At 32.1% G+C, this 13,168-nt stretch overlaps 1 pseudogene; it reads left to right on the top strand.

Moving 5' to 3' along the window:
• The window catches only part of LOC105718786 (zygote arrest protein 1-like), a 783,937-nt pseudogene that overhangs the window by 147,922 nt on the left and 622,847 nt on the right, over nt 1-13,168 (top strand).

Raw genomic sequence — 13,168 nt, 5'->3', positions numbered from 1 at the left:
TATATTATTCTTATTGGAATAGACACATACTCCATATACATATGCCTTCCCTACATGCAATGCTTCCACTAAAACTGTCATCCGTGGACATCCAAAATGGCTTATATGCCTTCATGATATTCTACACAGAATTGTTTACTTTCCTTCCAAGGAACTTACTTCATAGCAAAAGAAATGTGGCAATGGGCCCAGCTATGACCACATGGTCAGTAATAGAAACAAAAAAAATCTAATTATCATGAATATTTCTCCTTATTTTGTTATTGGTCTGTGTGTGTGTGTGTGTGTGTGTCTGTGTGTGTGTGTGTGTGTGTGTGTATCTTTAAGATGCAATTTACTGTTTATGGCAAAAACAATAAAAATGTATTAGGGGTTTATAATATATCAGCTGTAGAATAAATTCATAAAAGTAATAGCTTAAAAATGGAAGGGAGACAGTGAAGTGATGTTTGAAGTTTGATGTGAAGTGGCACAATATTATTTCAAGGTGGATAGTGATACGTTAGTGGCATATTAGTTTAACATCCAGAACCATACTTCCCAATAAGTAAGCAAATTGTATGTGACTACTGAGCACTTGAAATGTGATGAATGATACTATGCAGCTGTACAATATCATATGTTTTGTAGGAACATGGATGGATCTAGTGGACATTATCCTTAGCAAACTAATATGGGAAACAAAGACAAATACTGTATATTCTTCTTTATAAGCAGGAGCTAAATGTTGAGAACTCATGAACACAAGGAAGGTAACAACAGATACTGGGATCTACTTGAGGGCAGGTAGGGGAGGAGGGAGAGGAGCAGAAAAAATAACTATTAGCTACTGGACTTAATACCTGGTTGGTAAAATAATCTGTACAACAAACCCTGTGACATGAGTTTACCTATATAACAAACCTTCACATGTACCTTCAGACCTAAAATATAAGTTAAAAAAGGAAGTATGATGAGTATAACTCAGGAACTTAACACTTAATATTATTTAGTATTTATAATTTCAAATTCATAAAATAAATCAATCTAAAATAATTTGTATTAAACACAAATCTGTTGCATCATGGAAAATGATATTTAATTGGAGTGTGCATGTAATATTTTTCATTTCTAGTATATATAAACATACCATCATTACAATTCCAACTAAAAGTTGATTATTTAAATTACTTTTATTTTATATGCACCAATGTATCATTGTTAAGCTTAAAATAAATATTCATGAAGACAGCATTAGTTATAACAATATCATTGCAAATTGTAATTAGCTTTAAACTTACAAAATTATTATATTATTTATAATATGATTAAATTATTTCATTAGTGTTGAAGATACATGAACAAATTTTAAAATTTGGAAGAAAACCACAGTACTGGTACAGGACCAAAAATGCAAATGCAAAATAAATTAGTGGAAATGAAAAGTTAAACCAGAAGAGATTGGAAAGTAAGTATGTTAGGAATTTCTCTAGGAACTTCCAAGTGGAAAAATTATAAGGACTTTCTTTAGCTTTAGTTGATTTGGGTAATGGAATAGAGAATGTGCGATTAATATCTATAGGAAAAATTTGCATTCAGTACTTGTAATTCACAAAGAATTGTCATCATTTTGCAACCTAAAAACTTGAATTTGTGGTGGAGTTGTATTTTTTTTTTTTTTTTGTTAAAGAAGAAGATAAACTAGACATGAAAGAACTAAATTTTCGTCTTGACAGCTGTTTTAGATCAAAAAATATAAATAATCATTAGATTGTTAAAACAGGAATCTAATGTTTCCTTCATTATTTCATTCTAATATACTTGTTGAAAATATTTGTGCTTGGTTTCTGAAGCAGACTTATTCAATTGTCATGTATACAGTTGTGAGACTTGTACAGTGTATATGATAGATGTTATGCATCCTTAACAGTTTATAGAACTAGCAGAATAAATAGAAGATAATAAATTTAATAAACTTTTTTTATTTGCCACTTGTTTCTGGTTCAACATAGAAGAGTTTTCTAAAAAAATATTTACTGTACAATAAATTTCAAATGCAGATTTTTTGAAACTAAAAAGTCTATCAAATATTTAATAATCAAAGACAAAACTTGACAGTGTAAGGTGTATTTTCTTGTAGATATCACATTGCATGTGAATTCAGTTCAATTTGAAGCTTAAAGAAAGGAAAAGCTTATTTTTACTCAAATAGACAGATATAATCTATATGTTAAAATGAAAAATTTTCAAAATAGAAATCATTGATAATTTTACACATTTTCTAATGTGAATCTACATGCAGTTGACTTTAGTTGTGATTTACAGTGTTTTACACACATATGCATATGGTGAATAATTATAAAAATCAAAGAATACTCTATGGGCAATTACAAATTTAGGATTTCATGGTTTTAAAATTTTTATTTTGACTTATTTTTAAAATTTTATGGATACATAGTAGGTGTATATATTTATGGGTTACATTAGATACTTTAATATAGGCATGTAATAAGCAATAATTACATAATGGAAAATGGATATACATCCCCTTAAGCATTTATCGTTTGTGTTACAAACAATCCAATTATACTCTTCTAGATATTTTAAAATGTACAATTAAATTATTATTGACTATAGTCACCTTGTTGTGTTATTAAATACTAGGTCTTATTCATTCTTTCTAACTACACATATTTTTGTACTCACTAATCATCTCCCCTCACTTCCCACACCTCTATTACCCTTCCCAGCCTCTGGTAACTATCCTTCTACTTTCTATCTCCGTGAATTTATTGGTTTGGTTTTTAACATCTACAAATAAGTGAGAACATGCAAAGTTTGTCTTTCTGTGTCTGATTTATTTCACTTAACATAATGACCTCCAGTTCCATCCAAGTTGTTGCAAATAACAGGATCTCATTTTTCCTGTCTGCATAGTGCTTAATTGTGTATATACACTACATTTTCCTTATCCAACCAAGTTGTTTTTTGATATACATGGTTGAATTTAATGCTAGCAATACTGAATTGGCACAAGAGTTAGTGAATTTATTTGTACACATACTTTCAAGCTGCTGTACTTTAAAATCCAATTCTTATAAAAATAGATGAATTAGTTTTATCTATATGTGTGAAAATTAAAAGAAAATAAATTTTGTGCACTATTTATTTATTTTTTGATACATGGTTTCTCTCCATTGCCCAGGTTGGAGGGTGGTGGCACAGTCTCAGCTCACTGCAACCTCTGCTTCCCAAGCTCAGACTATTCTCCTGCCTCAGCTTCCTGAGTAGCTGGGATTACAGGTGTGCACCACCACTCCCAGCTAATTTTTGGGATTTTTTTTTGTAGGGACAGGTTGGCTGTGAACTCCTGGGCTGAAGCAATCTGCCTGTCTCAGCCTCCTAAATGCTGGGATTACAGGAGTGAGTCACCACACCCAGCCTCAATTTAGTTTTTTAAAAATAATTACATATGCTTTTAAAAGCTGGTTATATTAATCTACATTTTAAACTGTATATTTTATGAATACCAAATATACCAAATATATCCAATTAATTAAAATTTAACATTCAAATAGAGATGCACTATAAACATAAAATCTACACCAGATATCAAAGACTTGATATGGAAATTTTAAAGTGTCTTATTAATAATTTATATAGATTGAAATAATTGAAAATATATTGAAAGGATTTGAAAAGATAATATTTTGTATAAATTGATTACATAATATATATCAATAAAATTAAATTTGTCACTTTATTTTTACTATTTTAATGTGAATATCAGAAACTTAGAATTATCTGTCAGGATCACACTACATTCCTCTTGAACATCACTTCCTTAGAAGAACCACTAAAGAAAAGACAAAGATTTAGAATAAATAATGTAACAGTGGACATAAAATAAAATCATTAAAATATTCAAATAATACAAATTCAGGGAAAGAACTAAAAAGAGACAAATAGACTTTATTGATTAAAGGCCTTCAATAAAGATACTTCAGGGGCCTGAGATTTGGAGGATTTCTGTTTCTGGATAAAAAAAGAAAAATAGAAAAATAAAGGAAAAAAACAAAATATATGCAACGTTTCAGAATTTGAATTAGATATTCGACAATGAAGGACAATGATCCTTGAGAGATGGGAAACCAATAATTTCAGCAATTTCAGCACTACTGATGTCCCACCTTAGTGTCTACCAAGAGTTTTCATGACAAAACACAAGTATAGGGAACATAAGAGACTACATAGAGTGAGAAGATGGATATTAGAATTCAGAGAGACCAAGGCAGTTAGAGTTTACAGATATAGTAAAAAATAGGAGAGAGCTACACAGAGAGAATTTTATCAGTCTTCCCAGTGTCTCTCTTGAGTATTCAGAAGAGTATTATTAGAACATATCAGTGAAGAAATTATTTATGTCTTAGGAAAAATAATGTAAATGATATGAGTGTAGAGTACCAGACACTCATAGAAGACTGGAAGGCTGCCTTTTCCTACCAAAGTGGCACACCCCATTGCTCATGGAACATTGGGTGATCTTGCATCATAAGTGCATATTAATTAGTCCTATTTTAAACAATATTTTGCATGACCTAACAAACGTTGAAAGAAAGCCAAAATAATCAAACTGTTTCTGAGTAATTTAGCTGTGTCCCAAAGCTAAACAGAAGAGTATTTGTAGGTATATAAAAATAACTAGAACTCAAGAAGACAAAATTAATGAGGATTTGCATCCAATAAAAAATGCCAGGCATTCCAAGAAGCAGAAACTCCATGTAATTAATAATATGGGTAATATTCAATATATTAAAACTAACCTGTGTTAGACAAATATGTCAGAATTATCCAACAGGAGTGTATAATAATTAAAGGTGAATTTCAGATACTAAATACATAATTAGAGACATGGAAGATATTTGAAACAAAATTAACATATTTGAAACAAAATTAACATTCTAAAGCTAAATAGTATAATGTGCAAAATTCACAATACAGTAGATAGTATTAATGACAGAATGACAGATTAGATATTACTGAAGAAAGTATTAGTGAACTTGAAGGCATAGCACTAAAACACTATCTAAAATGAAGCACAGAGATAGTAATTTTTATTGAAAATTGAAAATTCTATCAGAGAGCCATGAGAGATCTCAGTGAACAAGAGGCCGCAGTATGAGAGAGAGATCTCGGTGAACAAGGGACTGTATATGTGTAATGGAAGGTGCCAAAATTGGGAGGGGCAGAAAAGTATTTAAATAATGGCTGAAATTTTCCCAAATGTGATTATAATTATAAATCCACAGTTCCAAGAAGTTCAGTGAAACTTATGCCCAAAAAAGATGATGAAAACTACACAAAAGAATATTATAATTATATTGCTCAAAATCAATGATAAAAATTAAAAACAATAAGAAAAACAAAAACACATGTACAGAGAACCAAACTTTAGAATGACAGCAGATTTTTTACAAGAAACAGTGCAAGCAAGAATATGGTGGAGAAACATCTAAAAGTCCCTCAAAACATAGTAAACTTAGAATTCTATACCAAATGAAAATATTTCAAACTCTATGTTAAAATGGAGATTTATTTTTCAGACACTGAACAGCTGAAAGCATTCGTTTCATCACTAGAAGATCAATCAAAATGTTAAAGCAGTTTCTTCAAGAAGAAGAATATCAAACCAGGTATGAATATAGATCTACAGAAATGAAAATAAGTTATATTGTTAACTATACACATATCAGATGGAAGATTTCTATATATAGTCAAACTGCTGAATCTGTGGATTTCACATTGATGGATTCAATTAACTGTGAATCAAAAATACTTTTAAAAATGGCATATGCACTTGTACTATTTTATTGTTGTTATTCCCTAAATGGTATAATATAACAACTATTTATGTAGCATTTAAATTGTATTAAATATTATAAGTAACCTAAGAGATAATATAAAGTATACAGGAAGATGTGTGTAGGTCATACACAAATAGAACACCTTTTTATATAAGCATCTATGAACTTTGGTTTCCTGGGAATGCCCTGGACCTGATCCCTTATGGGTACTTAAAGACAATCATAATTAAATTAACTTTTTAAAAGACAGTTACTGACTGGGCACGTGCAATGGCCCATGCCTGTAATCCCAGCACTTAGGGAGGCTGAGGCAGGCTAATCACCTTAGTTCAGATGTTCAAGACCAGCCTGGCCAACATGGTGAAATCCTGTCTCTACTAAAAATACAAAAATTAGCAGGGTGTGGTGGTGCACACCTGTAATTCCAGCTTCTCGGGAGGCTGAGGCAGGAGAATCCCTTAAACTCAGGAGGTGGACATTGCAGTGAGCCAAGATTATGCCACTGCACTCCAGCCTGGGTGACAGAGAGAGACTTTATCTTAATAATAATAATAATAATACATTTAAAAATGTTATTTCCATTAGAAAAAAAGACAATTGAGTACTTCAACAAAAATAATAACAATGTAGTGTAGGATTTATAACATATGTAAATATAAAATATTTGATAACAAATGGCAAAGGCCACAGCTAAAGAAATGAAAGTGTAATAACCTAAGGATCTTCTAGTGAAGTGGCATAGTATCACTCAAATACAAACTAATAAATTGCAGTTATGTATTACCAGCAAAACAAAAACTGAGAGTTAGTATACAAGAGATGAGATTAAGATACTCATATATTTAAGGTACTCATCTTATAAAATACACAGTATGAAAAAGTGGCAAGACATCTGGTTTTAGTCCAGCATATAACAAGCTTAGAAGTCATGACCCCATCATAACAATAAGTAGAAATCTGAACAAGCTGAAAAATCAAAAATTCTTTCTATATCCATGAGAGAGGTGAGTTCACAGGGCAAGTGTTGCCTTTAAAATTGGAAGAGCAGACAGGCAAATACAGAGAATCACAGTTTAGTGGAGGAGAAACATATGCCGTGACCAGTTTTGGCATAGGCATACCTGATGAATTGCTGCAGATTCTGAGTCTAAAATTCTGACAGTTAAAAACCCCAGGGGAAACAAATCTTGGGTTGGGGCAAGCTGTATCCTCAGGAATGGAAACACTCTCACAGTAACTATGGGTGAAAAATCCCGTCATGCTTCTGGCAAGGAAAGGGGATTTGGAATATGTCGGAAAATTGTTTTTCTTAACAAGGCCTGTTCTTAAAACAATTTTAGCAAAGCGTAACCTACTGAACTTTAACAAAGCCTAACCTACCTAGAGGAAGGGAATTCCCAATCCCAGGTAGCTCTCGCTTTGCACATGGAGTAATGGACCCAACCCCAGCCCCTCTAGCCATCATACTGTCCCACCTAAGGGGGGAAAAACTGAGAAGCATTGGTAACATTTATAGCCAGGGGGCATAGAATCACCAAAAGACTGAGAACTAATTATGCAACTGTAGAATGCTTCCCTTTGCACTGTACCTTACCACTACATTATTAAAGGCCTATTTACTACTGTTCCTTTTACTTGGCATATCATGTCCAGGTTTCAACAAAATACTACAATGCATAATAAATACAAAAAGAAAACAACAACAGTAGAAAAAAACACAGGTTGGAGAGACTGAGTAAGTATTAAACCAGAGTCAAATATGTCCGGAATGCTGGGATTATCAAACCAGGAAATTTTTGCATCTATGATCAATATGCTAAGGGCTTTGATGAAAAAAATAGTAGACAATATTCATAACAGATGGATGACAGAGGACAGATGGAAATCCTAAGAAAAAATTAAAAAATGTTAGAAACCAAAAACATTGTTACAAAAAGAAATAATATTTTTTGATGGGCTCAATAGTAGACTGGACATGCAGAGGAAAGAATAACTGAACTTGAGTATATAACAATAGAAACTTCCAAAATTAAAATCAAAACAAAGCAAAACAAAAAATCTTTGGGCAGGAAACAGAAAACAATATCTAGAATTGTGGGACAACAACAAGAGGTGGTAATATATGCATAATGTGAATACCAGAAGAAAGAATAAAGCAAAAGCAATAATGACATAGAATTGCTCGAAATTATTGTCAGACACCAAACCACAGATTGAGGGAACTTAGAAAACACAAAGCGGGATAAATGCCAAAAGAAACTCAACTCATGCTTGTCAAATTGAAACTTCAGAATTTTAAAGAAACTATACTGAAGGAAGCCAGTTAAACAAAATCGCTTACATATAGAGGATCAAAGACGAATTACATCAGACCTCTCAGAAACCATGTAAGCCAGAAAAAAGTGAAGTAAAATAAAATGTTGAGAGAAAAAAGCCATCAACCTGTATCCTGCGAAACTATTCTTCAAAAGTGAAGGAAAAATAAAACCTTTCTCAGACAAATAAAAGTTGAAGGAATCTGATGCCATTAGATCTGCCTTGCAAGAAATGTTAAAAGAAGTTTGTCAGAGAAAAAAAAAATACATAGGTCAGAAACTCAGATTTCCATAAAGAAAGGAAAGGTATCTGAGGTGGACTAAGTGAACGTGAAATAAAACTTAAAATTTTTTTATTCTTAATCTAACAGATAAGTTTTTTCAAAATAACATTGTCAACAATATATTTGATTTTATATGCTTATGTGTGTATATTTACTTGTAAGTGGATGTATATTTATGTATAATTGAAATGAATTACAGCAATGAGAAAAAAGAATGGGAAAGAATTAGGAGTATTTTATTGTAAGGCATTTGCACTGCCCATTAAACTGGGATAGTGTTATATGAACTTGAACTTGATGAAGTTGTAAATGTATATTGAAAATTCTAGGGCAAATACTAAAAAAAATTTTTTTAAATGGTTTAATGTATGTTAAGAAAGAAGGGAATTCAGAGTCATATTAAATGCTCAATTAAATCTCAATTAAAATTCAAGAAAATATGTGGAAGATAACAGTAGGAACAAAGGGCAAGGGAAACAGAAAACAGTCACAAATATGATAGATATTAATCCAAGTATAGCAATAATCACTTTAAATGCCAATGGCCTAAATATACCAGTTAAAAGACAGGGGTTATCTGAACAGATCAAAAAGCAAGACCAAAGTATATGTTGTCTACAAAAAAAACATTTTATGGCCAGGTGCGGTGGCTCATACCTGTAATCTCAGGACTTTGAGACGGTGAGGCGGGTGGATCACTTGAGGTTAGAGGTTCAAGACCAACCTGGCCAAGATGGTGAAATCTGTCTCTACTAAAAATACAAAAATTAGCCAGGTGTGGTAGTGGACACCTGTAATCCCAGCTACTTGGGAGACTGAGGCAGGAGAATCATTTGAACCTGGGAGGCAGAGATTGTAGTGAGCCGAGATTATGCTACTGCACTCTAGCCTGGGCAACAGAGTGAAATTCTATCTGAAGAAAAAAAAAAAAAAAAAGAAATGTGTGTGTATATATATATATATAAAGCCACATATAAATTTAAGGGAGAGAGGCATTACATAATAATAAAGAATCAATACTCCAAGAAAACATAACAATTTTCAATGAGTATGGACCTCACAACAGAGCATCAAAATACATGAGGCAAAAACCAATAGACCTAAAAGAAAAAATAGATGAATCCACCTTTAGTTGGAGACTTTAACAACTCTTGTCAGAAATAAACAGATCCAACAGGCAGAAAATTATTAGTAAAGACATGGTTGAACTCAAGCGAGCCATTAATCAATTGGATATAATTGCATCTATAAACTGTTTCATTCAACAACAGCAGATTACAAATTTTACTAAAGGTCATATTCAACACTAACCATGATGGACAACATTCTGGGTTATAAAACACACCTTAACAAATTTAAAAGAACAGAAATTATACTTGCTGTAGATCATAGAGGAATTAACCTACAAATAGATAAGAAAAAGGTAGTTGGAAAACTTCCAAATACTTGGTGATTAAATAACACATTTTACAATAATACATCATTCAAAGAAGAAATTTCAAGAACAACTAATAATATTTTTAGTTAAATGAAAATAGAAATACAAATTATCAAAATACGTTGTATGCAGCAAAAAGCAGTGCTTGGAAAATAATTTATAGCGCTGAATTCATATATTAGCAAAAAACAAAGATCTAAAATGAATAATCTTTGCTTCTACTAAATTAAATAAAGCAAATTAAATTCAAAGTAAGCAGAAAAAAAATAAAAATTAGAGTAGAAATCAATAAAATTGTAAGCAATTATCAATAGAGAAATAAAAAACCCAAAGCTGAGTCTTTAAAAGATTAAGAAATTTAAAAAGAGTTTAGCCAGAGTAACAAAGAAAAAAGGGAGAAGTCACAAACTACCAATGTCAGAAATGAAAGAGAAGGCATCTCTATGGATCCTATGGACATTAAAGTAGAATATTATTTTAAAAACTCTATGCACACAAGTTTGATAATGCTTATAAAATTGAACAATTTCTGGAAAGCTGCACTGAGGCATAACTCACACAGGAAGAAATAAACAATCTAAAGAGGACCATATATATGAAAGAAATTGAATCAGCAAATAATAAGCTTTCAAAGCAGAAGGCACCACGTGTTGGCAGGAAATTCTGCCAAATATTTCTGGAATAAATGAAAATGATACCAATTCTCTACAGACTTTTCAGACAATAGAAGGAAAGAAACTACTACTTAATTCATTCAGTGAGACCACCATTACCTTAATACCAAAATCAGACAGAGACATCACAAGAAAACTAGTCTAATATATCTCAGGAAAATAGATGCAGAATTTATCAACAAAATATTAGCAAATTGAATCCAATAATATATAAAAAGAACTATACACCATGATCAAAAAGACTTATTTCATGTATGAAATGCCGGTCCAGTGTTTGAAATGCAGTTATTGTAACTCATTACATTAACAGGCTAAAAAAGTAAAACCAAATGATCATAATAATAGATGCAGAAAAGGCATTTGACAAAATCCAATACCTATTCATACTAAAAACCCTCGGGAAACTAGATATAGAGGAGAATTTCCTAAACTTGATGAAAAATATCTTTAAAAAAAGAAAACTATGGCTAACATGAAACTTAATAGTGAGAAACTTAAAACTTTCCAGGTGAGATGAAAAAGAAAGAAAGAATGTTTCATCTACCACTGTTTTTCAGTATCCTACAGGAAGTTCAAGTTAATAATACAAGAAAATTTACAAAAAAAGAATACCGATAAAATGATTGTCTATATAGGAAATCCCAAGGAAACTTCTGTAACTAATGTTATTATAGAAAGATTCCAGATAAAAATTTAGTATAAAAAGTTTACTTTCAGGCCGGGCACGGTGGCTCAAGCCTGTAATCCCAGCACTTTGGGAGGCCGAGGCGGGTGGATCACGAGGTCAAGAGATCGAGACCATCCTGGTCAACATGGTGAAACCCCGTCTCTACTAAAAATACAAAAAATTAGCTGGGCATGGTGGCGCGTGCCTGTAATCCCAGCTACTCAGGAGGCTGAGGCAGGAGAATTGCCTGAACTCAGGAGGCGGAGGTTGCGGTGAGCCGAGATCGTGCCATTGCACTCCAGCCTGGGTAACAAGAGCGAAACTCTGTCTCAAAAAAAAAAAAAAAAAAAAAAAAAAAAAAAAAAAGTTGACTTTCTTTATGGCAGCAAAAAACAGTCAAAATTTCAAATTTATAAAACACAACACCATTTATATTAACACTCAAGAAGAAACACAGTAGTTACATATAACTATAACAGAATAGTAGTAACATCTATATAAGGGAAATTATAAAACTCTATGTAAGGAAAACTACAAAACTCTAAAAAATAAAAAAAATCTAAATAAATTGAGGAAATAGTTCATGGATAGATTTAATACTATTAAGATATCAGTTCTTCTGAAATTTATAGATTCAATGAAAATGGAATAAAAATTATTGTGGATATTAATAAAATAACTTTAGAATCAGTTAATTTAGAATTCTAAGTTTACAGAGAAAGGCAAAAGACCTGCAATCTCTGACAAAGACCTGAAGATTAAAGAATGATAGAGCACTGGTACTACCCAACATCAAGATAGTGTTGGTGAAAGAATAAACAAAGAATAGAACAGAATAGGGAGCTCAGAAGTAGACTCAGATGAATATAGTTAAATGATCTTTGACAAAAGAGCAAAGACAATATAATGGAGCAAACATATCTTTTTAACAAATTGTGCTGTGAAACTGAATATGCATATCCAAAGAATTCTACATAGCCACAGAACTGTCACAAAATATTAATTCAAGATGCTTCATAGACTTAAATGTAAAATGCAAAATGTAAAATTTCTATAAGATAACATAGAAGAAAACCTGAATGATCTTGGATATGCAATGACCTTTTAGCTACAACACCAAAGACACAATTCTTAAAAGAAATAATTGATAAAGTAGGGTTCATTAAAATTAAAACTTATCTGTAAAAGATTATGTCAAGAGAATCAGAAGATAAATTATAGACAGAAAATATTTATAAAAAGTTCCTTTCACAAAGAACTGTTATCCAAAATATGCAATGAACTATTAAAACTCAATAATAAAATGCATAATCTGGGCTGGCCATAGTGGCTCACATCTGTAATCCTAGCACTCTGAGAAGCCGGAACAGGTGGATCACTTGAGGTCAGGAGTTTGTGCCCAGCCTGGCCAATGAGACAAATCCCCGTCTATACTGAAGTTACAAAAATTAGTGGGGCGTGGTGGCAGGTGCCTCTAATCCCAGCTACTCGAGAGGTTGAGGCAGGAGAATAACTTGAACCCGGGGTGTGGAGGTAGTAGTGAACTGAGATGGTGCCACTTCACTCCAGCCTGGGTGAAGGAGCAAAAACTCTGTCTCAAAAAAGAAAAAGAAAGAAAAAAAGTACAATGTAATTAAAAATGACTTGAAGAGACACCTTCCCAAGCAAGATATACAGATGGCAAGTAAGCATATTGTTAAAACCCATAGATTGTGGAACCCTCATGTAGTCTATGAACTTTGGCTAGTAATGATACATCAATTTAGATTCAGGTCAATCAGTTGTAACAAATGTACCAGTGTGGTACAGATTGTCAATAGAAAGAAAGTTGTTTGTGTGTGTGTGGGACAGGAAGTAATGAAACTTTTGTACTTTCCATTGTGTTTTGTTGTGAACCTGAAACTACAATAAAGTTTTGCAATTAAAAACAGAAGGCAGGCCGGGCGC

The sequence above is a fragment of the Aotus nancymaae genome, unplaced genomic scaffold (genome assembly GCF_030222135.1).
Source record: "Aotus nancymaae isolate 86718 unplaced genomic scaffold, 86718_ANA_hifiasm-v0.15.2.pri h1tg000003l, whole genome shotgun sequence".
NCBI classification, from domain to species: Eukaryota; Metazoa; Chordata; class Mammalia; order Primates; family Aotidae; genus Aotus; species Aotus nancymaae.
Note: the sequence above shows the minus strand (reverse complement) of the source record. Positions and strands in the feature narration are given on the sequence as shown.